Source organism: Chlorocebus sabaeus, chromosome 9, assembly GCF_047675955.1.
Source record: "Chlorocebus sabaeus isolate Y175 chromosome 9, mChlSab1.0.hap1, whole genome shotgun sequence".
NCBI classification, from domain to species: domain Eukaryota; kingdom Metazoa; phylum Chordata; class Mammalia; order Primates; family Cercopithecidae; genus Chlorocebus; species Chlorocebus sabaeus.
The window spans coordinates 25,034,118-25,039,893 of NC_132912.1; positions in this window are offsets into that span (position 1 = coordinate 25,034,118).

The window sequence follows — 5,776 nt, forward strand, 5'->3', positions numbered from 1 at the left end:
GTTGCTTTCTGTTTTTGTTTCGTGGATACAAAAGTCTTTTTTTTTTTTTAAACTCTTTAAGGAATTTTTAAAGCCTTTTTCTTTTCCTGTAGAGATGGGACTTTGCTATGTTGCCTAGACTGGCCTTGAACTCATGGCTTCAAGTGATCCTCCCACCTCAGCCTCCCAAAGTGTTGGGATTACAGGCTTGAGCCACTGTGGTCAGCTAAGGAATTTAATTATAGTTAGAAAATTCATTTGAAATTTGTTTCTGTTTCTTCTGAAGTCCACTTTTTGTTTGCTTGTTTTGGTCTCTGTATTTCCTATTGAGACATTCCTCAAGTGTTTAGTGATCTTCCTCTCTTATTCACATTTAATTTTCAAGCAGTAAGAAATTGATTGGAAACCATATCCTGGATATTGCTGGACTTCACTGTATGATTATGAATTAGGCTATTTCAGTGGGTACCCTCAATTCTATCTGTAGGATTTTCTTTTAGCCTCTTTAGGCTTCCTGGAAAGAAATCCTCCAGGGAATTAGAGTCAGAGTAAAGAAAGGGGGGGTTATAATTGTTACCATTCAACATGTAGATTTTTCAGTATGGAACCTCTCACTATTTTGTGGTATTGGCATGTACTATTTCTGCTCTTACCTATGCCTAGTATCCCAGAATTTGAAGTCTCTCCATCGAATAAGCGCTTATTCAGCAGTCGCCCTGCTACATGGGGTGGGGAACAGTTTCCAAGGCTATAACTGCTTTTCATACAGATTTTCGATGAATTCTCTTGTTCTTAGTCCTATACTCCTTTCCCCCAAACGCACCTCTGGGTTCAGAAGTAAATGTTACCTCTAATTCTTGAACTATTTTAGGGTCTTGACATGCTAATCAGTGTAATTTTGAAGTTTTCATACTAGAGACATAGAACTCAACTTTCCCTAGTCTATTAAAGTAGTAAGCAGTCATTTATGTGCTTTCTGGCCTCCAAACTGCACTTCTGGTCTCTTCCCCTGCTGTATTTGTCAGCTTATGACTTTCCTTTTTCATGGATCTACTGCCATTTTAGTGGTGCCAAAACAGCAATCCAGTGATGTGACCTGGGAATTGTTTCTGGTCCTAGCCTCTAAACTTGATCCCTGGCTTTCCTGGAGAATATTTTGCCCATTTATTATCTCTTAATAAATTTATTTTATACTTAAACTTGTTGAGAGTCATTTTTATTATTTGCAATTAACAACCCTGATTAATATAGTACTAAATGATGATTACAGGTAAAAGTAGTGATACTGACACCAACTACTATAGAGTAGGTAAACATTTTTAAGTTGGTTCATTTTTATAGTTTTAGCAAAAACAAAAATCTGTGGTCAGCAGGGCATGGTGGCTCATGCCTGTAATCCAAGCACTTTGGGAGGAGAGCTTGAGGCCAAGATAGTCCCAGCTATTTGGGAGGCTGAGGCAGGAATATTGCTTGGGCTCAGGAATTTGAGGTTGCAGTGAGCTATGATTGTGCCACAGGTCTCCAGCCTGGGTGACAGAGCAAGACTTCATCTCAAAAACAAACAAACAAACAAACAAAAACTTGTGGTCCAATACTTTTAGTAAATGTGCCTTCTATATTTCCTTTTTATAGGATTTATAATGCATATTAGCATATTAATCCTACGTTAAGGAAGCTCATTTAAACTTTGCTTAACCCTTTCTTCCCAAACGTATTTATCAAGGAAAGGAAAACTTGTAAATATTTTGCAGGAAACAGTTCAAAAATATTGGAATAGGTGAATATAAGCTGGAGAATTTAGAGCAGTTTAATGGGTCCTAAAATAGGGCTTCTAAACTATGTATGTTTGGTTTTTTAAAATCAAGAAAAAAACAAGGAAAGTACAACATAAAATTTGTAGAGATGCAGCCATAGTGGAATTTAGAAATGTATGGCCTGAACTGTGTTCATTTAGTATGTATATATGTATGTATGTATGCCTATATATCTATCATCTATCTCTATCTGGATGTGGACGTATGCCTATCTCTCTCTATATATATGTGTATTAAAATAAATGAGCAAGTATTCAGTTAAAGAAACTAAAGGGAGAACTAGTAAACCCAAATACAGATGTAAGAATAAAGGAAAACACCGACAAACACTCATGACTAAAGTACATTTCTACATCAGTCACAACCATAGGTTAACTATGAATGTGAAAGCTATGCAAAAATTAATGAAAGCATTCTGTGAAATCAAAAGTAATTTACAGTCAAACATATTATTTATTTTTATTTGTAATTTTGTGTTACAGTTTGTTTATATCAGTAAAATTTATAATAAACTTATATGTACTCATGCAAACTTTTTCAGAGAGCCACTTACTACCACTGCATTGACTATGTGGCAGACACATGATATTACCTTTCTAAAATCTGAAAATATTTAAATTCCACAACCCAATTACCCTAGAGGTTCTAGAAAAGCAATTGTGAACCTGTTCATTTTAGCACAACACAGTTTTCTAATCTAACAAAAAAGATGTGAAAAAAAATAGTATTTCTACTGGGTTGAGTGGCCTAATCTGAATGGTTCAGTTTCCCAATTTGACGAAATTTAAGATTATCCATATTTGTTTTAAATGTTATAAAGCTCAAGTCACCGAAGTTTTCAGGAAATAATTTTACTTGCCCTTGATATTACCTTTTTTCTGGAACTATCTTTCAAATTTGCTCGAGATTTTAAACATAATTGGTTGACATTATATTTAAACAACTGCCAAGTCAACATGGGTCATTACCAGAAAATAACACCATTTCTTGTAAATTCCGCATATGTGTAGGATTCTTCTCTATTAAAGTAATGTAATTTAATCCTAACAGATCATTACAGCTTATTTTTTCACAGTATTCTGTGTATTTTCCAGAAAAAGAGTCATCAGTTCAAGAGAGACCCCCTTTTCCCTTAAATGTTTTTGCTTACTATGAAGAAACACAGAACATCTTTCTCTTGAGAAAAGTTGAGTATAACAATATTTTACTGGCAGAAGAAAGAAGGAAAATATTAGTTTAAATCAGGTCAAGAGCATAAAATTTATTTGGCTGGCCAAAAGCAGTACCAAGATAAAATTTTATTTTAGAGAGACAACAATCAAAGCTAAAATATCCTTTGAAATATGAAGGTCATTCTTGTCAAAGAAAAAATATATAGGAGCTTTATAACTTTGAAAACAGTTACACATATATTATTGGACTTTATTTTCCCAAGACCTCAGAAAGGTGACAGTGCCAAGTGAAAGGTCTAGAAGTAACTTTTTGTCCATGTACTCAGTTGGTCAAATTTAAGACGTCCTCGCCTGCTAATCTTACTTGTAAGAGAATAATGCACAAGATAGAATGTAAGTTTATCAATCAGGCACAGTGGCTGACCCCTGTAATCCCAGCACTTTGAGAGACTGAGGCAAGCGGATCACCTGAGATCAGGAGTTCAAGACCAGCCTGGCCAACATGGAAAAACCCTGTCTCTACTAAAAATACAAAAGTTAGTTGGGCATGGTGGTGTGCACCTGTAGTCCCAGCTACTTGGGAGGCTGAGGCAGGAGAATTGCTTGAATCTGGGAGGTGGAGGTTGCAGTGAGCCGAGATTGTGCCATTGTACTCCAGCCTGGGCAACAAGAGTTAAACTCTGTCTCAAGGAAAAAAAAAAAAAAAAAAAAGAAAGAGTGTAAATTTATTGCATTTTTCCAGTGACCAGAAATTTGGTCTTCTCCCTCCAATATTCTTCATTTTTTCTATGACAGTATCTATGAAATTGAACGAACAGTCAGTTATCTGGTGAATATGAAGATAAACCAAAAAGAGAAAAATAATTTTAAGGGACATTTCTCTCACAATGATTGGTATCTGACTCACAATAAAGAATGCCTCTTTAATGAACAGAATATTCTTATCTGTTTGACTCAAGGTCATTCTTCTCTGGACAGAATTGAACATATGCTGCTAAATCTTGATCTTTGGGTGTCAGTTCATTGCACTTAAAGATCACACACTTTGGGTGAACATGTTTTTCATATTTGTTACAAAACAAAAAAGTTTTGGCCTTTGTCCTTGTGAAGCTTATGGAGACCTTAGATAAGTAATTCAACTTATTACAATATTGTGCGATAAATATTATGATCAGGACCAGACAGAAACATAGCATGGCCTGAGAAAACTAATTAGGTATTTGGTTTCTGATATGGTTTGGCTGTGTCCCCACCCTAATCTCATCTTGAATTGTAGCTCACACAATTCCCACATGTTGTAGGAGGGACCTGGTGGGAGATAATTGAATCATGGGGGCAGTTTCCCCATAAGGCTCACGAGATCTGATGGTTTTATAAGGGGAAACCCATTTTGCTTGGTCCTCATTCTCTCATCTGCTGCCATGTAAGATGTGCCTTTCACCTTCCCCCGTGATTGTGAGGCCTCCCAAGCCACGTGGAACTGTGAGTCCATTAAAACTCATTTTCTTTAAAAATTACCCAGTCTTGGGTATGTCTGTATCAGCAGCATGAAAATGGGCTAATACAGTTCCCCTTCAAACAGATGTTTTTAAAGTATTTGTTCCACTTTTCTTTGGGGAAAGATCACAGTTTTGCACAGACTACTGCACCACAAGCACAGTGCAGTGAAGGATGAGGAAGGATGTCTGCTAGCAGAGTATTGTTCTAAGCAGTTCAGCTCTAACTTCAAATTTGCGTACCTACCTAGCAGAACAAAAGCAGAAAGTAACCAAACCCTCTTTGAAAGGTATTTAAAAAGTGATTTATTACTATTGAAGCATATTCCTGGGTCATTTTAGACTTCTAATTCCTAGAAGCTTGTCAAAGCAGTCTCCCAGCCACATAGAGTATTGATCTGCAACATTCCTAATGATGTTTACATTTTCTTGAGGATTGGAGCCCTGGACAATTGTCTGCTGGTCCTTTCCTAATCCCCTTCAGGCTATGATGGTGTTTTACACCTGAGGCTATTGGAGGGGAGCCAAGAAGAGAAACATCAAAATCAGACTGCGAGATTAAAGAAGGCAGGCATTCTGAGGAAACAATCCCATGCAAGCCAAAATGTAAAGCCAAGTAATAGTTACAAAGGCAAATTGATGGCTGGAGGAGACAGCATGGCATGGAGTATGTGCTGTTCACTTTGCCTGGAACAAAGAGTACCTGTACGAAGTCGTGAAGATGAAGCAAGAAAATTAAGCAGGTTCCATGAGTGTACACTTTTTTGAAAGCTATGAGGTGTCACTGAAGGATTTTAAGTAGAACACCATAATCCTCTTTATTTTAGAAAGATCATTTTGGCAACTTAGTAGTGATGGAGAAATTAGACTCATGGGCCTGAGACCAATTAGGAGGACATAGTATGGACTTAAGAGGTGGAACCAGAAAGCAGTTGTCAGTCAAGAAATATTTAAAAAATAGCTTTATAGGATTTGGTGACAAATTAGATGACAAAAGCATGCAGAGAAATTCTGGCTTGGAAAAGGAGGAACAGAGTAAGGAAGAGATGTTGATTGTTTTGCATGTGTAGTTCATCAAACATTTAATTTTCACTTTTATTTCCCATTGCATCTTAAAATAAATGATTTCCAAACCCTCTTCCAGGAAGAGAAAGTAAAATGACTCAATTACTAATGAAAGCATCTGGAAATTTGGAGAACTTTTACCTCCAAACAAACAAATTCCTATTTCTGCCCATAACTAACTTACAAAGCTGTTTTGCTCTCCTTTCCTCTTGTCTTTCCTTATCATTTCCTTAAAACAACCTCCTAGATG